Source organism: Phalacrocorax carbo, chromosome 10 (genome assembly GCF_963921805.1).
Source record: "Phalacrocorax carbo chromosome 10, bPhaCar2.1, whole genome shotgun sequence".
Classification (NCBI taxonomy): domain Eukaryota; kingdom Metazoa; phylum Chordata; class Aves; order Suliformes; family Phalacrocoracidae; genus Phalacrocorax; species Phalacrocorax carbo.
Window position 1 is genome coordinate 14,423,248 of NC_087522.1, and position 22,069 is coordinate 14,445,316.

The 22,069-nt window shown below is 40.1% G+C and overlaps 1 long non-coding RNA gene across 1 annotated transcript in view; it reads right to left on the reverse strand.

Annotated features, from left to right (window-relative positions):
* The window catches only part of LOC135315224 (uncharacterized), a 164,876-nt gene that overhangs the window by 102,814 nt on the left and 39,993 nt on the right, over window positions 1–22,069 (reverse strand). The window lies entirely within an intron of this gene.

Below are 22,069 nucleotides of genomic sequence, written 5' to 3' on the forward strand. Positions count from 1 at the left end.
GATATATAGGACAAAACAATTTCTGTCATTATTTAAAATTGCATTTCTCTCATATTAACCATCAAATCTTCTCATTGATAACAGGGATGCGAGATACAAAAAGGACTCCTCAGAACATTGGCCCAATTTCACAGATCTTTGAAAATTCTCATTAAAAACTTCACTAGCCCACACCTCAAGTTTTATGAGACAATAATCACAAGTCTTCACTAACATCTGCAGAGCATGGATGTCTTCTAGGGGTCTGTGAAAATCCTGAGGCATAACCCCCACAAGTGATACCAAGCAACACCATGCCTAGCTCTTACAGCATCCATTTCTCACAGGACTAGAATAGTCTTCCAGGAAGAAGGCAGCGAAAGTGGCAGCTCCACAGAAGGCCAGTTAGAGGAATTGTGAATTTATATTTTACAGTGTTATAGGACCTTGTAAAACCACAGAATATATTATTTCCATATTTCAGCTTTGACCTTACTGTATAGCTTTTGCTCTATGAATAATCCCATTTCATTATTGCAAGGTTGCATTTCTGAAGGTTGGTTATAAATTGTATCTATAAATAATTTCTCAAGTTACTGTTTGCAAGTTGCTTGTTACTTTTATCTTCAGGAAGGCCTGTCCTTAGACCACCTCAATTCTGATCGCTCACCTTTGCTATTAAACCACAAATCCAAAACATTTACTAATGGCTACTTGAGTTTGTAACTATTTTATGAATTATCTATTTAAATTTCTTATTCACTTAATGACAAGAGAACTTATACAGATCAACTGAACTGTTAAGCTATTGTCCTGGACATCATATTTTTACTCCAACCTTTCTTTTCACAGAGACCATCAAAAACTCAAAGGAAAAGAAAGGATAGGGGTAGGGCAGATATCTGGAATTCAATTCTTTGTCACCCCATAAAAAATTTAATCGACTCCTTTGTGACTTGTTCAAATCTCACGGAAATCAATGTAAAGACTCCCATTGATTTGACAGAGCATATGTGCCAGGCCCTTAACCTCTCTAAAGCAAAGTGTAATAGGATGCCTAATTAGAGACTTAATTAATGCCTGTATGATGTTTTCTAAAGGAGAAGCTAAATTAATGTTCATGGTTTCCACAATTCTTAACACAGGCCTACTGATTCTATGCTGATCAAAATCTCCTGCATATATTATACATTTAGCATTACAGAAATCAATAAATTTTTAAATAACAGAGCTTATTCTTTCAAGAGTGGAAAGAAAAGGATTTACCTCCTCTCTCCACCTTGTAGGTGCTAAGATCTTACTGTAACCACCAAAAAACAGAGGAATTGATATTCGTATTTACAAAAGGCTGCATGCTATCAAGGATGCAGAGTTCCTTTTTTTTTTTTTTTTTTTTTGACCCTGGTAATGGTAATAAAGCTGCATCTTTTTTTCTTGCTGTAGCCTGCAACAAAATAGCTGATTCTCAGGTGGAAAAATAATTAGTAACATAGGAGGTCGAATGAATTTTGAGATATTGAGGAAAATGTAGTTTGAACTGTCAGGTTTACTCGCTTACCCACAGGAACTACAAAGCAGCAAAGAAATAAAACCCTCTTAGAACTTATAGCTTTCATCAACCTATTCCCTCTGGCTGATTTTTTCCCCCAAATTTCTCTTTTCCCAGTGGCTCCTATTAGAAAGATAAATAGTTTGCCTCTCTGCTTAGTAACAAATATCATGTTACTTGCTTTTTTCTTTTTAAATACTATTAAATTATTATTTTTTAAATACAAAGATAGAAAGACTGTGCAACTTGTTCAGTCAAATACACTTCACAGGAGCACCTGCACTGCATGCATTTTCAAAGGAAACTGAAGGTATTAGTAGTTCAACTCCTGTCTATTAGGCCAAAGAGAGTTGCTCTTTCTTTGACACCCTGCCTACATAGTTATAAGGCCTGCCAACAACACTAGGAATCTTTGTATATGCATTTAGAACGGCTATGGATTAGCACAGAGGACCCTTACAGTTTCTTCGATACTCTACTGTGATCAGATCATGAAAAATTTATGGATAGAAAGTGATTCTTTACATTGCAATCACAAAAGTTAAGGAAAATCAGCATCCAGTGCTGCAGCAGGCCATTGAGTCTTTCATTGTTCGTGATTTTTTGTACCCTCTCCAAAGGCAAGAACCCTAAGTCCAGCCACCTTGAATGCATGTATACCAATGCACAAATAGGAGGAACTGGAGCTCCATACCCACTCCGAGAGTTACGGCATCATAGGAATCACAGAAACTTGGTGGGAAACCTTGCATGACTGGAAGACTACAACAGATGACTACAAAGTCTTTTGGAAAGATAGGAAGGGAAGGGGAGGAGGTGGAGTTGCATTTTATGTAAAAGAGAAATTTGAATGTATGGCGGCAAGCTGAGATCACAAAAGGTCTACTGAATGCCTTTGAATCAAGATTAGAGGGGTTGTCACCAAGGGGGATCTTAGGTTTGGTATCTGTTACCAACTTTGTAATCAGGATGATGAGGCTGATGAAACCTTACCTTGGCTGCTTAAGGAAGCCTCAGGCCAACAGACCGAGGTCCTCAAGGGTGACTTTAATTACCCAGACATTTGTTGTGAGAATGACACAGCGGTTGTTCATAACAACAGAGCAAGGCAAGAACAGCTCCAGCTGTTGGATTTGATACACCCTCTCCCTGTTTCAAGCTGCAGGGGTGATGATGGGGAGGATCATGCCTCTGACTGAAGTGTCTGCTCCTTTGGTCTGATGCCTGCACTTACCAATCACTGCACTCTCACCAATATGTGATTCTGATTATCAATCTGAATTTTCTTTCTCCAACACCGGTGGTGTAGTGCCTCTGTCTCCTAACAGCCCCTGGACCCCTCGTCTGCTTCTCTGGCCACAGGGGTATTTGCACTCACTTGTTGTGTCCTTAGAACTCAACACCCCAAGCAAAACAACAGGTTATGCTGCCCTCCCTTAAGGGCTGCCTCCCCCTCTCTCCAAATTTTCTTCTCTTCAGCTGACTTGCATTGTTAGCTACCTTTCTAAGGCACTGCTTACATTAAAAGCATGTGCAGAGAAGCACATAGAGACCCCATACAAGATGCTGCAGGACTTATTTTGCAAAGACAGCAAATGACACTGTGTTGCTTAGTAAGAACCATTAACTTGTAACATTGGCTTTGTTCTTTAAAGGGAAGGAAATTGCTGCAAGTCAGGGTACACTGGAAGGCACAGGAAAAATGGGACAAGGTCCTGTTTTTCTCCAGACCAAAGTATTTGCTAATCATTTTGTAACAACTCCCCTCCCACTTGCCCTCTTAGAAGGGTTTAAGTGCCCAAATCCCTTGTTAAGCAATGAGAGTTAGAAGCCTCAACTTCTTTGTGGATTTGCATGAGTGACTTGTAGCTGAGCCATTATCCTATTCTCCTTCACTACAACCTGTTTTTCCCCAGGTGATGGAAGTGTGTCTGACTGCAAAGTCCACTTCACTGTGAGCGCACAAGTCTCAGTGCTGTACCCAGCCCCTGTCAGAGTGGGCATGGAGGCTCTGAGCAATGCCAGCCTAAAAAAGAAGACAAGCACATAAATGTCATACAAGTCAGAACTGTATTTCTTATTTTCTCTTAAAACAGATATAAAATACTACGAGTTAATATTTTGAGAATATACTGCCATTTGTGTGAATGATATTTAGCAAATCTAATTCATAGATGTGCTTTCCATTAAACACTAAGGTCCGGTTTCCTTGAGAAAAAGTGAATCCAAATGCCATGCAATAGACAGAAAAGAGTGGGGTGATTTAACTTGCTAAAGTCTCATGTACTTCAGCCAAAGACAGTAAAAGTACATGAAAAATCATGCTAGCCACAGCCTTTCATTGAAAGATGCTGTTCTGAAGTTTGCATAGAAAACCAGTAAATGGGGAAATTACTCAACAGATGTAGAAAGTCGTCTTCTTCACTGCCTAGTTTCTGAAAAGTAAAGAAATCTAAAGCAACAGGCTCCAGCAAGTGGAATTCTACAGGACAGATGAGAAGGAAACTTATCATAGACTGATTGCAGATAGTCTTCCTACCAGAACAATGTTGGGAAAGTAATTACAGAGAGATTCAGGTCTTGGCAGATAGCAGAACAGTTTTAACAGGAAAGTCATGAGGGGACTTCTAGGCACCAGGATAAGCATCAATTCTTTTCATGGCACCAGAAGTGGAAAGTGTAAATGACATTCCCTAATTACTTATTGCTATACTTAAAAAGAAGATTAGAGGGAGCAGAGGGCATGGAAAGCATCAAGGCAAACCAGTAAGTTATTCAGAGCACAAACTCCATACTGTGCATGGAGGAGAAATGGGGGAAACACATTTAAGAACAAACTTATTCAAAAGATATTAAAACAGCCAATCACTGTTAAATTGTGTGGAAGAGGAAATGTGCCCTAGAGGAAGTGCAAACCAGAAAAGATTGACTTCTTGAAATTCACAGCTGTGGTGGAGCAATCAAACACTCCAACACCAGCTTTTCCCTCAGAGACAAGACAACCTGGGGCCATATGACCTCAACCTCTGATATGCACAAGGAAAATTTAATGAGAGATTTGCTATAGGAACCGATGTCTTGAAGTGACAAATTGCAAGCTTCGCTGACCTCTCGTGAAGGGGAAGTTTCAAACTTTCATCAGCAAAATTGAGCAACTGAGACAGGCACATGCAAGGAAAGAAAAACTGACTCTAAGCAAAAACATTCACAATCACAGATAAAAGCAGCTTCATTCCATGTTCTTGCTAGCCAAAAGTGAAACAGCAATGAAGGAACACAAAATATAACATATAAGCATCAAAACACAGTTGAGGTGAAATCTTTGACTGGGTAATTGATTTACTACCCCCAAAATCAACACTGCTTGAGAAGAGATGGTCGGTTGGTTTAGTCATTGCCAGACTCAGTCAGAACCAGGAGGTACCCAAGTGTTCACAATCACTAGAAATTAAATTAGATTAAACTCTTCCAAGATTTCACAGCTTCCAAAAAGGCTTACTTTTTGACTACAGAGTAAAGCTCAGGCATAGCATAGAACAGAAAGCTTATCTGTAAGAGCTCGTATCTTTGTAATTGCCAGAATGTTTACTGCAGGAGATTGCAGTACTGCAAACAAGTTAGTTAATATTTCCAAGTGCCAAAGATTTTACCCCAGATTTCCAACAACACATCTCATGCAGTTAATAGGTTTCATGCTGATTATTAAACTGAACAATACACAATATCATGCTGTTGGCAAAAAACACATTATCATTAATAAGATTATATATTTGCCTCTAAAAAGGAAGAAACAGCTCTGGGCAATTGATCTATGCCTTCAGAAGACTAATAATGTGAAAAGTGAAGTGATTTGTCCCACCAGCCTGTGTCCTAGTAGCAAAAGAAGATTTCTGTCTATTAAGTATTTGTACAGATAGAGAAAATGTTAACTTTGGGAAGTTCTTTTGCTAGATCAGAGCATAATATCTGAAACACTGTCCCTTACAGCCATCATCTTCAGAACAGAAAGTAACAGATAGTCAAAACCAAAGATTTGGGGTTCTGCTTAAGGCAGAGTTTTTCTAAACAAGCTGAATAGACATGTGCCAAGAATCAAGCCTCTCTGGAAAGTCAGGTTAGGTAACTGAAGGCAGAGACACCTAAAGTCACTAGTAATGCTTGAAAAGTGTAGGCAGAATTCCCGACACTCACACAACCTCCCTCCCTCCCTCCCTCTCTCTCTCTCTCTCTCTCTCTCTCAAAAAAGCCCACACTGGCAAATTGAGAATAAATCACTCCTCACAGAAAGTCTTAAATGACAGGATTTGGCTCCAGTGCCTACAATTCTTCACTGAAATGTTACATCATGTCACTTTTTATTGCCCTGTGTGCATGCCAATGTGTACAAGATTAGTGCTCCTGCTGCAGATGAGACGAACTACTGCTGCTCCTAGGTTTGCATCCTTTTTTTAAAAAAAAATTGATATTATGAAATCTAATTAAGAGCAATAATTTTTTTTTGTGGGAAAAGGAGAAAAAGCAGAACTCAGAAAATCATCTGCCAAAGGAGAAAACACCTAGAAAAAGAAGTCTTTTTTGGTGTCACCAAAACAATAAACAAAGCTTCAAGAGAGGAAAACATATCAGTAGCAGCATGTTTTAAAGGATCTCACACTAAAATCCAGAAACAAAAATCTAGAGGAAAAGCAGAAGACTTAAGGGTTCTGAACTACTCTCAAACCAAGACCAAAAGGGTTAACAATCAATACTCTTTAGGCGTGTTAAAGCTTCACCTTCTAGCTAAAAGAAATCCAATGGTGGCCTCTATATTTGTAAGTGGAATTTTGACAGCAGAGCAGATATATCTTCATCAGCACTTTGTGTCTGCCTGCCCCCTCACTTCAGTTCTTATTGTCATTTTGCAATATATTAATGATCCAAATCATCGAGCGATTCCAGTTAGGCTGCAAGAGGTTCTCTGAAGTAGGCAGCACTTCTTATAATGATAGATGGCAGGAATAATGGCCTCTTTGCTGAAAGCAAAACATCAGAAAACTGGCTTAAAAATGGCAGAAGAGGAGGGACTGAAGATAGCAAGTGCTTTATTAGCAAGTATGGAATCAACTGTTCAAGAGGGCGGCATCATTTTGTATTCACTTTTGCAAGGCTACCTGTGTATTAAAGATAGATGATGCTCGTAGGCATAAAACATCAGATATCTAGGAAAGTAAAGCATAAGAGAAGATTATCAAGCAAGAGATGGACATATATGATCTTAAAAATCAAGTCAGTGTGAGTTTTTCCTCACACCAGAAAAATATGTGGTATTCTTGTTTCATTGCAACTCCAAAACACAAACACATAGGGTTATTAACTTAATTCCAGGCATTTTGGAGGCCAGAGGAAGTGGTACAGGTACTGAAGTGATTTCTTGAGGAATCGCTTGTGTCTCTACTCTGTAGAACTGAGGAACTGAAGCTGTCAATGGAAACAAGTTCTTCCAACCAGAGGGGTAATGCCCACTAAACTCACAGCAACTGGCTGTGAGAAGCCCTATCAATGACACCATCACACAGACTGAAGTGCTTTAGTGGTACACCGGCTTTTCCCAGAAGATACCACTGCTATTTTAAAATTCTAACTGACCAAGCTTCCAGATGGTTGGGCCGTGGTGTCTTGGAGCCAAACATGTGGCAGGAGCTGGAAAATGTGGACTTCTAATGCACCTGACTCACAGGGCTACATATATATATCACTGACAGAAGAACACAAGAAGTTGCAAAAAATATTAAGACTGTGGTGGTGTCCACCTCTGTTCTGACTCAAATGCACAAGTAACTTAACAGAAAGGTTCACCTCTTTGATGAGGCCCTTCAAGTTCAAACGGGTTAGTAACTTTCTCGTAATGGGTAACGGGTAACAGACTGGCACATTTTGGCCAGTCTGAAACTTGCAGTGTTAAATATAAATAGCTTCATGCACAGGTCAATAAAAGCAAACAGTGCTTTTCTCCCCTCCTCTCCCATTCTCCCTCCATTTTATTTGTTCGGACTGGCTGCAGAACTGACTGAAATTTATCCCTTTCTACTGCCCTGAAAATCTTTCTAATTAGCTTTCTGCTACTGCGGTTAGTAAATGCAACACAGTAGCCATTATTATATTTCCAGGTGCTCTACAGATTTTCTGACAATCAACTAGACTGATGAAAACCATGAATACACAAACAATCTGTAAAGTTTAATGCTTCCATTTGTTAGGCTATCTGAATAAGAAAAATGCCAGTAATATGGATAAGTCCTTCAACTTTCCCCATTAATAGCTGGTCTTAATTCACAGGTGCCTTTTTAATCTCTCCTGAATTCCTCTAGAACCTAATGAATACATGTAATAATAATAATAGCAATTCAGAATTTAATCCTGATTCTAGTCTGTCTTAAATTAGACCTTAGCCATTAAGAGATTACAGGATCGTGAATGATAGTTAATCAATGTGTTTAATTTGGCCCCATTATTTATTTGATACAGTTTCTCACATAGTGGCTATGAATCTTTTTCCCCCCAAGCTTGACCACCAGGAGGAACACTGAAATATTGAGTGAAAAAATATTAGATTTGATGATCCTTTTAAGTGCAGGTTAAACTATAATTAACCTCTCTGCGTGTGCTCATATGTTTCAGACCAATACATATATGCATGTCTGTAATTCATACATAGCCGAACACTTCAGGTAGATTTATTGTGCTTTATTTTTTGTCTCTGTTAACTCTTAGTATTATCATCAAGATTTCCCAGCACTTACCACAGCATTAGCCCTAAGCATCGGGAAATCACATTTCTTGGTGCCAAGGGTTTAAAAAGATTCTAATTCAGCTATTAAACTGGAGGCAGCATGTGCCAGCCCCACAGCACATTCACCCATTAATTCCATCCCCCGGAAAAAATGACTACCTCTTGCACCAGTCTGATAAAATGAAGAAATGCACTGATTATGGCTGTGGCAGCTATTCTTGACCCAACCAACAGTGACAGTCATCAAACTGCAGTACACAGAGCGCTGCAAGCTGTGTGAGCTAACCCAAGACATCATTAATTCTAAACACCAGAGCTTTCGTCCAGAGACTGGAGTTCAGAGAAGCTTAAAAACAAATCCCTTTGGTGGGCTGAAATTCCGTATGTTGTTCATATTAACTTCACTGATGGTATTTGGAACTTATTTTTCTAACTGGACAGGTAAAATGCGAGAATCAAAGTGATGGTGTTTTTCACTGGATTGTTCAAAATTGGACCTCGGGTTCAATTAATGATGTCAAATGGACAAAATCAAACTGATTGAGAGACTAGCTGTTTTTTAAAATATTTTGTCACTCTTAACACAACACGATGGAGGGGACAAAGTACCTGTGAATGCTGTAGACTGGGTGATCTATCCAGCCAGGGTCTGAAAGCATACACATGTTCAGTACAGGAAAATGCAGGGAAAAAACCAACACATTATTAAGAGAGCCCTTGCTACCTAATCCTGTCAAGTCTTTGGGGAGACTACCTATGCAGAGGGGTCCTGGGATCTGGATTTCTGGGAATTTACTGTATGAGATAAAATCAAGGTGTCCCATGGGATTACTGTAAGTTAAGCTTACATCATAACTTAATGGAGGACTTGTTCCCTGAAAGAGCTGATGTACCTTATGCAGTGTGTGCACAGTGTGGCATTACTCTTAGCTGGGAGATGACAACTTATAACATTGTCATCAAGCTGCAAATGACACCCATATAAGACTTCCCCTCCTGCTCTTTAAGCCTGGGAGGTACAGTCCTAATGTTGTCTATACAAGGAACAGGAAGAGATGGGAAGAGAACCAGCCCAAAGCCAGTGGCTTTCTTTCCCTTTGTTTCAGAGAAACAGGGATTTGGCTGTATTATTGTCACACAGCTGGTACCAAAACCTTCCCTTGAGAAAAAAATGGGACATCCACCTGGTTCTTCACATTTTTATGTTCTCTTCATGTAGAAGACAATGATTCATTATGACTATTCCCATTGTCAGGTCTGATCATAGATCTGAAGCATTCAGAAAATGGGGGATCTCCATACGGACCCCCCAGAAGCAAAGAGTATTTCGGAAACAAAATGTGTTGTTTTGTAGTGTGCTACAATAAAAATTCTCCTTTGTGCACCTGTTCAACTGCAAAAAGTAGCCCAGACAGACACACATATGTTTTTTCATGGAAATGAGTAGCCAAATGATATCTCAGAATGTATTTATATTACGGACAAAGTACCATAGAAGTGTACTCTACACTTTGCTCCCAGTTTGTGTTTCTAAAGGCAGCTACCAATCACGCTAAAAGTCAGCGTCTGAGTCCTGCATAGAGAAAGAGCACAAAATGACCATGAGTAATTTTACATCCTAATCTTCCTTTCAGGTACAAAGAAAGTAACCAGAACTTCAGTGAGCTCAGTATGTTTAGTTTGACAGGTCGTACTGAAACACTGGCAACAAATATAAGCTAAACAACATTAAATTCCCAGGGTGACATTTCAGTCCATCCAGGACCTATTGAGTATGCCACCAATTTAATCTCTGACTTTTTATTTCAATAGATACACCCTGAACTCTTTCAGAACTCTGCCTGGTTGGTCTGAGAACAGAAGCATGGATTTAGTACAGAAACATCTTAGCCAAAGTCAGACAAATCCTCTGAAAAATTATAACCAATAGTCTTTGGTGTTTTGCTTCCCTCAAAATTTTTGGCGTGTTGCTTTCCAGTAGCATGTATTTTAGTTTTGGATAGTCTTGAAATGCTATTCACGTTTATCTTAATTCTGCAAAATGGAAGAACTTGTGTTGCTTTAGCAATACAATTCCATGGTGTGCTATTATAACAATTTCTGCATTCCTATTTCTTTGTCCACAGCAGCAGAGCTAAGAAGTTTTTACTTGCTCATTCTCCTTTTAAGAAATCTTACTAGTTAATAAATACAGCTTAGCCTTTTTCCAGACTTTCTGACTCAAAGACCAGCTGCAACGAAAACAATGCCCTCTCCATCCTCCTAGCACTTAAAAAGTTTTATAGATCTCCAGCCTCCTACAACTCAGCAGAAAACAGCTCGCATTTGACAGTCTTCAGAAATCAGCATTGTTTCCATCCTCACTAAAACTGTCAGCCACACAAGGTCAGGAAATGAGGAGAGCTGATGTCACCTGAATCATTACTACCTCTGCTTAGACCTCCCGCCACACACCTGTCTTCCAGAGAAAGCTGGTATACCCAAGAGTAAAAGTCTTTGAAGTCTTTTAAAACTGTCATAAAATAGTTCCTGGAAACTGTTTGGAGAACTACAAAGAACTCAAACCCTTCAAAATCGTACACTCATGAATACATTTTTACCATATTTGTCAAACCGCAAGAGTGTTTTGCAGGGGGCTCATGAATACGAACACCTCTGCAGAACCCTTTAATAGGAATTTTTATTTTTTAGATATGATTCTACAAGGATAGCAATAATGAATCCTTTCAAATTATCTAGACTCCATCTACTAGTCATGCCAATTAAAAATCACCAGGTAAGTCTGCAAGACAGCTCGGAAGAAAGAGTTTGCTCTCTGAATACTGTGGTATGTGCTCTTAAAAACAATGTCCATCAGATAAGAGGAAAACGAATTCCATCATATGCCTCTGAGACAGAAACATTGTTTCTGTTCTGTTTTAAAAATCATAAAAGCCGCTCATGACAAAATACAAGCAAAAGGCTTCTAGTGAACTGAGGTACTTTCTTCAAAGACTGTAGGTACTTGGGATGACCTCATGGACAGTAATACCAGTTCCAGACAATGAGGTAGTTGTAATTAAACGGATACTTGCATACCACTGTACACCAGAAACTATACAAAATTTAGTTATGATTCATATCCGTAACATCAGATACATATATATACACATGATGTGTGTAGATAATGCACTTGTCCCCATCCTGCCAGCGGCATGATTATTCACCTTAAATCCTAAGCTTATCCTCACTAAGTCTTCATGTCCATGGGTTATATTTCTAACATGAGGATATTACTTTCCATTTCGCAGTTAGACGTGGTATTGCTGTTGGGTGTGTTGATTTGTTATGTGTACACCTTACGGTTAATGAGGTAAAAGTGAATATAAAACAAAGCAATGGGCTGGTCCAGCTGTTGCGAATCAGTGTGGCTCCACTAACCTTGGCACAGTCTAAACGGTCTTTTGCAGACAGAGGCAAGCTCCTTGTGCCTGAGCTGCAAGTCGTCTGGCTGTAAGCCAGCTCTAAACAGGGAGCTATTTGGCTGTACGACTGTGGTGCCAAGCCTGAGCTTATACAGATGAGCTTTTTCTCAGCAAGGCCTATTGGGTTGGATTTAGTGTCATGCTAAGCATGCTAACATGCAGAACTTGTACCAAGCATCTGGTCTGACCTGGCATCCCTGAAATCTACAGAACTTTCCTGTTAACTTTACTTTTGCCAAATCAAATCCATATTAAGTCAAACCCTCCCTTCATTCAAGTCAATGGGTGTTTTTGAATTGATTTCAGCTGTGCTAGGTTTAAAAAAAAAATATATTTTCTTTGGTCTGTTTCACTCTCCCCTCCCCACTCTAAGCAGACCGCTTTACAATACAGCATTCACCCTTTTGTTAATGATAATGTTAAAAAAATCAATGGCTCAATTAACAATCAGGAATGGAGCTTCCAGGCAACAAGCACCATGATCAATAACTTATGTTCAGTGAAATTAAAGGCACTTGTTAAGTCAAGTGTTAAAAGCTGCACACAATTAATATGGGAATATCAGTCACGAACAGTTTGGCAGTTTAACTTGAGAAAATCAGTAAGTACAAAGTTCCCATACTATGTTCCACACCAATGAGTGACTAATGAAGCATAAATATTCACACAAATTCATTTCTGTAATAAATTCTCAAATCCCCTGATACAGAGCAGTAGTGCTGAGTCGACATAAGCTTTCACTTTTGTTATGACTTACACTTCTAAAATAGGAATCCAAAATGAAGTTGGCAAAACCAAATTCAAAGCTCACACAAAGGTAGATCCCCGTGGTTTGAAGTAACATTGGAGCATAATGGCCTCACTGCTTTGAATAACAAAATTTTCCACCAGCATGAAGGGTCGTGCTAAGATTTCTTCCAACAAATTTCTCTGAGGCCACCAAAACATCCTCAAATGAAATAAGATGCATTCATCTTATGGGACAGGAGAAAGCAAGGGTTCACACAGCATAGGATAAGTGACATGAAAACATTTCAGTCCTTTTGAAGAGTTATGAACATGCATTATGATATCAAAATCGAGAAACCTGTACAGATATAATCTGACTTATCCTACTACTAAATTCTTACTGCATTTTGTAAGATGGCAGTTAAAGGGAAGATTTTTCAAAGGCATAAAGGGCAGTGAGATGCTCAACTCTCAGTGGAAGCCTGGGTAAATCAGATGTCTCATTTATGCAATCTAAAACCTCCTGCTTAACTTTTATACATCTCTTCTCAACAGAGCTTTTCTTTGAGAAGAGAACATTTTGAGCAATGTCAAAACTGACTCCTACATCAGGCTTGTGACAAAATTCATCTCATGGTCAATAGCCTTGTTTTTAGAGCTCCACTGATAACAGAGATGATTTAGCAGCATACTCCTACTCTGGGAATAGCCAAATTGAAGGCTGCTCTTCTGATTATACTGAACTGCTTCTACTCAAAAGTAGGGAATATTCACAGGATAATTTATGCTTGTTCAAAACTTTTAAAAATAAATAAAATAAATGAAGATAAATCTTTGCATGCCTCATTTTGCATATCAAGGACTCTCTCTTATTGCAGTCTGGTATATACTGTGCACCCTTTTCCAAATAGCACAGAAGTCTTGTGAGGCCTGAATTCCTTAAGCAGTAATAGAGAAAGGGGGGAGGAGGTGTGATGGGATGGCAGGATGATTCTCTTCATTTAATGAGCTGCCCCTTTCTTTAGTGTATTATGATCATATCCTGAGCATTGCTGACTGCACTTTGATGGGTACCTAATCAACGAAAATCAATCATCTGAAATTGCGCAGACAGTATTTCATCTCCATCAAAAATCATCTTCTACAGAGCTCCATTAATCTCTTCATCATTGTTTAACTCAAAAAGAAACTTCTGTTGTAACAGATATCAGACTTTGGTTTTAAATTATAATTAAAGCTGTGCAGTGTTCACTTTAAGGAAGCAACTACGGCTACAGTAAGTGTTTGGTTTTCCAGGCCAATTTTCCCATGCAGAATTAACTATGCACCTTGGCTACACGTGGGAGGATTATCAGCTGATAAATTTGAGTGTGAATAACCCTATTTGCTAAGAGAAGACCTTAGCCTTTCATCTCGCTCGCAAGGGAACACATTCTCAGCCCTCATGACCAACCTGTTTGTCTTGAGTGAAACAGAAGCCAAATCCTAACTGCTCCCAGGTGAGGTTGGGTGGCATACCCAATAGCAGAGGCAGGCACAGGCAGAGGAGTGGAAAGCTTCCTCTCCACGATCTGCAGAAAATTTTTAGGGTAGAATGTAAAGACTCCTGCTTCTGAAAGAGTGGCTCTTTCATACCTCCCTCCCCAGCAGGTCCTTACATCCTGGCCTCAGCCGCCCACAAACTTCTGCCTCTATCTTTATTGCAGGAACACTTTGAGACCCTATTGAACCCTATTTCTCTGGCTGTTTTCCTCCAAATCCCATTGCCTCTAATCCTTTTCCCTGCCTTGATCTTCCTCACCAGAATCAAGCATACTGCAGAAGACATTTCCCAGTGTGCGTGTAGTGTGTTAAACTATAAACAGGGTGAAAAAGACACAGCTAGGGACTGTGAAATATGTGTATGCTGACTGGTGCTTTCTTGGTACCTGTCCTGGAAGGACGGGTGAGACTGCTCTCCTTGCACACACCCCATCATGCTTAAAAAGGGAAAGTGGAAAGCAGGTAATAAAAGACCCAGAAAACAGCATCGCTAGCACAGTAGTAAAGACTGGGAGAGCAGCAGGAAGTCTGCCAACAGCAGGGAACAAAACCTCAGCTCGTGGTTATTGTAAACCAGCATAAATCCGTGCTGCTGCCCAGTGGCAAGGGCAGGCTGCACTGTGGCCTCTCATCAAAGCTACCCTCCCTTTTAGTTGTACCTATATTGTCCTGTATGCCACAGGAAATTATCCAGACGAAGGAACCCCCTCCAAAAATCAGGATCCCTTAACTGATCTAGCTGAGAGAGGTCTTTTCTGTTCTCCTACCCCAAATTAACACTCACAGAAATGCTGCCTGCTGTGAAGATTTACTAGGGTGTGGGCTATCACCCACAGGACCAGTTCTGACTGCAGCAGTTCTGGAACGACAGTGTATCACACAAAAGGAAAACCCAGTCTTGCGATACAAAGCCAGCAGTTGTTTGCTCTGGGAACAGCATTGATGCTTCCTTTCACGCCTTTTTTGCTAACAAAGAAACAGGACTGCAGCTGCAGTTATTACCTGCCCTCCCTATTTTCAGAAGTAAGTGACAATATGTGAGCTACATATTTAAAACAAAGCGAAACCATTGAACAAACAAACAAAAATACCATAAAAGTGCAGCCTAATTCACAGTAACAGGATCTAACAGTATCCTCTTTTCTTAACTCCTTCACAGCACTTGCCTTTTGAACCTGATAAAAATAGGGGATGGTGGACAAAAATACATTGGATAGTGAGTTGCAGAGGAGAAAAGGGGAAAAAAAAAAAAAAGGTTTCAAGGACCACTGCAGTTTTGGGAAATGGAGAACTGCCTTGAGTCTTGAGTGAATCCTGGTTTAGTCTTGTTGACTTGGTCCAACCAGAACTACTCCACTGGAGGCAGAAATTAATTCAACCGAGTTCTATATCCAGGCTATGTAGGTCAGATCAGGATCCCTATGACAGCCTTTTCTAAGGTTAGAACTTTTTATCAACCCAAGACAGGGTTTGTAAGCACTTAGTTTGTAACCAGCTACCTACGTAAATGCTCTATCATGATCAACAAAGTTAGGCCATGCACAACTTTTGTGTATCAAGATAACAGCAGGATCTATATTTCAGACCTATAGCACACATGGTAACTTTGACTGACTTTGACACTATATTTCAGTACTCAACATTTTTTGTGTAGATGATAATACCTGCACCAAATTTGTTCCTGCTTTTCCAGGTCTGAAATAGTTCCAGGGAGCAAATCTCTCAAATGAGCACTTCTATGGAGGCAAGTAAGGTCATGTCATACTCAGGTTATTTTAAGCTCCTCCTAGTTGTACTTTTGAAAAGATTTCTCACAATTGTTACTGTTTAACTTACAAGTTCTTGGTAAACTGTGCTTCTCTTCTCTTCCTATCCATATGGCCCTAGAGAGCAGAAATGTTATTCAGCTGTTTTATGTATTCATATCCACATTTCTCTCAGGAAATCTGAGGGAAACCTAGCAGATGAAACTTGGGCAGCATCAAACCTTTCTATGGTCTCTTGTATTGCCTGCCTTTCAAACAGCAAACAGTAGATGTAATTTCAGTTTTCAAAATCACAGCTGCTTTTTGGGCTTGTCAACACAAGATGGCATATACTATACACACATCTGACAAGTATGATGGATACTAGAAAAGTAAGATTTTTTTTTTTTATTACTATTATTTTCATGCTGCCCCCTTACAATACAGTCTTACTGGCATTGTATTATTGGTGGTCTGTTAAAAACCGGAAAACCAGATTAACAAATTGCATTTAAAACCTGGAGAAGTCCCAAACTCAAACTGGTCCCTTTTTGCCAGGGCCTTTTCCCACCCCTTTGCAGGACAGTCCTGGGCTGTTAGCATAACAGCCTCCTTCACGTACCTTGAGAGTGAAAAAACACAGTTCCTGGCAACCCCCTAATGTCACAGAAACAAATCAGGATGTCAGTGCAGGAAATTGGGACCCAAGTGTAGGAGCAATAAATCTGTCCCATCCTGATTGAATGAGTTGTGCCCTGAAGGACTGCGGAGTGCTGAATAGCTTTTCCTTGTCAACCAGCCGAGGCAGTGTGAGGGTGAGGGCAGAGTTATAGAAAGAGGGTAGAGGTGAGCCCTTGTAAGGGTCCAGTGGAGAAAGGAGATGAAAACTCTTGAGTCTGGACCAGAGTAGCTGAGGAGAGAATCAAGTAATTGGACAGGCTAGTATATTATTCAATTTGACACACTTCAAATTGAGTTTTTTAAACACTTAAGGATGCAAATGTGCTATGGAAAGGCATAAAGCAGGAAAGGAGGACAATTTCCTTTCACTGGCAGAGTTAAGCAGAGCTGTCTAAACAGTGAAGTCTCTAGAAAGACGATGTGGCAATGCAGCTGTGAGTTAAAACAACAGCTACATTTTTTACTGTAGAAGAGGTATTATTTATTTTAAGCTACTGCTTGGTAACTGATGGTTCACAGAATGACAAAACTGCTTAATAACAAAGAGCTTCTAGGATATCTCCTGAAATATTTAGTGGGGAATGCATGTAGAGCGCAGATATCTGTTCTGGCGTGGGTAGTCAGAGCTGATAATTTATTTATTTAGAGAGAGGAGTGGGAAAAGCAATTTGGATCTGTAGGAGAAAATGAGACTTAGGCTTGAAAACCCTTGAATCGCTTTCGAAAATAAGGCTTAAGTATCTATGTCACATAAGACAAAGACAGACATACTTGTGCAGCCCTGGCATTTCTAAAGCTGTTGCCAACTGCCTGCATGAACACTTCCAGTGTCTTTCATGGCAAAGTCAGGCATCTTATTTTAAACTTTTTTCTTAAGTGGCTCAACCTAATCCAGTCTGACAATCTGTTATGGTGGCATAGCTAATAGGGATTGTAATGAACAGCAGGGGGTCATAACATCTTAAGCAAACGCATCTGTTCCCAAACTGAGGGGGAGCATTTGCATGTGATACTATTAGGCTGAAAAATTGATCCTAAATTCTTTGTGTGGACTACAAATTTTGGGGTTGATATTTTGTGCTTTGTGCAGCCTGTTTGAGTGATGCTGGTCTACTTAGATTCTTCTTCTTCCACAAAAATATGTAAGAAGAATCCATGACATGTTCTTTTCACAAGTTTAAGGAAGTTACCACGTTCTCTGAAATCTTGTGTAAGACTACCTATGTCCACTGGATCATATACATGATCTACACACGTTTTCACAGCAGGGTAAAATATACACACTACCAGCTCAGAATACAGCTGAGACAGAAAGATACTTGAACAACTTCTCTCCAGGTAGAGTAGAAGAGGTTTTTTCTGGTCTCAGGAAACACCAAAGGCTCAGTCTGCTCAAGGTGAGCATGACTGGCCCCTGGCCTGGCATGGGAGAGAGCCACACACACTGCCCTGTTGCAGTGGTTCCCATCCAGCCTCTGCAGGCAATGCACATTGACACCAGAAGGGCCGACTCCCTTCCCTCCACCCAGCGCACACCGGGGCATCCCACTGCACAGTGCTGGTGCAGGAACAGCACCTGACTGCTGGCAACTTGTGTTCCACTGTTCAGCTGCACAGAGCAGGTACAGCACCAAGCACCTTCTCATATGTGAGAGCAGGATGCAATGTTCAGCATGATGGAAAAAGAAAAAGATAAGGGGGTTGTCCAGAGCAATTTGGAGCATTAAGTGGAACATGGCAAATTAGCATTGTTTAAAATATTCCTAAAGGAAAATACCTCTGAAAGCACCAAAAGCTCATGCTTGTTTTCATTACAGGTAACAGAAATTTTGCCATTGAGTTAACCGAGAAAAGGATGTTGATTTTAGTAAAGCAAAAATAATATAATTTGGCCAGGCATTCCAACTGCTGTGTAATAACATGCACATATTTAATAGGGAGTGAAACTGGCTGGGAAAATACCTCTGAAAGATTAGCAATATTAAATGAGATTTATTGATTCTCCCGAAGTGAGACAATCTATGGAGGCAGCTGAATTTTCACTGGTCTGCTGAAGTTCACTAAAGATTTTTCCTATCAGCTTATTCTCTCACTGCATGTCTACTCTCTCCTAGGCATGTCTACTCAGGAGAATGAATTGGAATGGGCTACCCTTTGGGATCCCAGGAGTTGAATTTCCTAATTTCTGGAGAGCCAGGTGCTTTTGAAGTTAGCTATCTTGGAAATACAGGTAATCCATTAGTCAATCAGTGAGCCAAACAATATAAAGTCGTCTCAGAGCCCTCAAACCCAAACAAAGCAATGGCTTAAAGATCTGAAGCTGGTTCTCCTCAGGACTTCTAGTCTCCCAGACCATTTACCAGAGAAAGGAGTTTCTTGGGCTTCATGGGTAATGCTGTAGAACAGAGAAGCACAGGAACCTGGGACCTGGTTCTCTAAGAAGTTCCGAGACTTATCAAAATGTTATTTGTATGACACATTAATGCCAAATTCATGATGCTTTTACTTGGAGATGAATTAAATAAACAACAATATCTAACAGTCATATTACACTTTGCAAACATTCTCTAGTTACAGTATTCTTGTTAGTCTCTGCTTATCAACATCAATTTTTTCTTGTGTATTGAGTTCCAGCTGAAGCCACCAACCACAGATCTGCTACTACTGCCTATTTGAGTAGCTGCATGAACAGGACGCATGATGATACTTTACCATCAGCATCTCACAAAGACCTATTTGGCTGTACAAATTCTTCTCCTAGGTTAAAAAAAAATATTGTCTTGGATCATTCAGCATTAGCAGGATCAATTTACTCAACACAAGCCAATTACTGGGCATAATAGCAACATTTCTGCAATCAACCCAGAGCTTCATTTTCTGCACTTATCTCAGTGAATCTAATCTCCACCACAAATATGGCTACTGTGATGAAATGAAAATTTGGAAAGCGAAAGCCTATGTTTTGAAAGGACAACATGCAGAAGCATCTTTGTACACCGTTTCTACCTTGCTCATGAAAACCGAAGTCTTGTGAAGTACCTGCCAAAACTTGAACACTGTGAAGTTGGGGCTCAGATGAAAGTGCAATGGAGCTGAGCACTAAAGCATTTGAAATGAAAAGATGGTGTTCCCTACTTTGGCTGCTTTTCTGTTTTTACCCTCTTCTCCACTCTTCCTCTCCAACCAAAGACATGGAAAGTTATTTCAGATATGCATTTCTAGTTATTTTACTGTCAAAAAGGCACTGAATGCTGTGAATTTTTGTTTACTCTCATACATTTTTTACATGACATATATGCAATTTTCTTGTTTTGAACAGTGGAACAGAAGAAAAGATCTGAAAGGATGAGCGTGCACGCAAGGGAAAAAGAGAGCAGACAGACAGAAAGATCCTCAAGGCCAAAAGACTCTTCCACTGAGCAAAGAGATATTATCTTTGAAAAGCAGGTCTTACACCAAGATATTTTTATGTCACTTTGGCAGCATAAAGGGTTCTCAACACAAAGAATTATACTCCTGAGAATAAATCCTACAAAAAGGGTGCTGGTAACTGACGTAACTGTCTGAAAATCTCCTCCAGCTTTGCAGCCAGTACAGGAGCTGGATTAAAATGAGATCTGAATGTACTGAGCTATGGCTTTTCTTCTTACCCTGGTAGTGACATTACAGCAAAGGGGCAAACACATGTGACAAGCACTGAGATATCAAGGTTAAAAAAAAAATAAAATCAACCAAGCCCAAAAAATCCTGTGTGTTTTTGCATGTCTAAGTTTAAATCACCACACAACATTTTGATTTGACATTTATTGCTCTTTGGCACTAGCACTGCAGTATTGCTCAGGAACTTCATGTGATACCTATTGTGTAGAGAAGGGCCATCCCCATCCCAGCCCCACTCCAGCTGCAGCCCTAGCCTTCCCCTTTCCAAAGAACTAAAAGCCTGCAAAGCCCTGTCTACCGAGGTGTAGTATCTTAGCCCCGGTTAGCAAACAAGCCCCACTCAGCTGCTCACTCACTCCTCCTGCCCCCCCCCCCGCCCCCGAGGGATGGGGGACAGAATCTGAGGAGTAAAACTGAGAAAACTCGTGGGTTGAGATAAAGACAGTTTAACAGGTAAAGCAAAAGCCATGTGCACAAGCAAAACAAAACAAGGAATTCATTCACCCCTTCCCATGGGCAGGCAGGTGCTCAGCCATCTCCAGGGAAGCAGGGCTCCATCACGCGTAGCGGTTACTTGGGAAGACAAACGCCATCACTCCAAATGTCCCCCCCCCTTCCTTCTTCTTCCCCCAGCTTTATATACTGAGCATGACGCCATATGACATGCAATATCCCTTTGGCCAGTTGGGATCGGCTGCCTTGGCTGCGCCCCCTCCTCCCCCGACTCCTTGTGCACCCGGCAGAGCAAGGGAAGCTGGAAAAGTCCTTGACGAGGGTAAGCGCTACTTAGCGACACTTCGCACCTACTTAACAACAACTAAAACATCAGTGTGCCATCAACACTATTGTCATACCAAATCCAAAACACACTATACCAGCTACAGTGAAGAAAATTAACTCTATCCCAGCCAAAACCAGGACACTGTAACACAAAGTAACCTCATTATCTCCTAAGAGACTGTCTTCTCTGTATGGGCTCTGCGAAACTGTGGACAAAGAGCATGAGAGAGACGAAAGCAGAACTTGCAATACAAGTAAAATGATTAATATTTAGTAGGATATTTTTAGCACTATTTTCTTTAAATATCCAGGAAAAGAACTGAGGTATTTAACAACCTTTAGAAAACGGCATTTCCTCAGAATTGGTCTTGCATATTCTTTTTAAAAAACAACACACGTGCTCTACAAGGTCCTGTTTCCTCTAATTCACTAGTAGCTCAGAATAAATCCCTTCAATTAGTTCCAGGACTGAACATACTGATATAGCAGTGTTTTGCATGCATTTAAAAAAAAAAAAAAAAAGTAAAAAAAGTTAAAAAAAAAGTTGGATGAAAGGATTCTGCCATGACTTTTAGAAGTCTCATTCACAGCAAGTACCCAGCAAATCCAGAGTGCTTTTCTGCCTCAACTGACCTCAGATAGTTACTGCTCAATTTTGATATAAGTATATGATGAAGAGAGGAACTGGAAGTTGAAGTACATTCATGCCAACCTGCATACAGCCATGAATCCGAACAAAGTAAAAACCTACTTCAGTATGGAAGTTACAACTTAAACCAACAAACCTGCGAACGTTACTTCGATCTTTTTCTGTCACGGTCTAATTATTAAAACACAGGCTCTGATTCATGTCTTAGTTATATTGATTCATAGCAACAGCACCATGTGTTTTAAATGAAGACCTGAAGTACATCCCATAGTTCTTTTCTGAATCATGGCATGTCTTGTTTGTAAGATGTGCTGGTTATTTTCCTACGACATAAAATTGGAGCACAGCACCAATTTTTATTATACTGTAGCTTTAAAAGAGATACTAAGCCCCTCAAAACAACACTCCTAAAAGTGGAAAACGTATATGCATCACTGCATGGAGCTATGCCTGAGCTAAGCAGTCCTGCAAGGAAGCAGAACAAATGTGTCCATGAAAACACACTTGTAATTTGGTAATTTT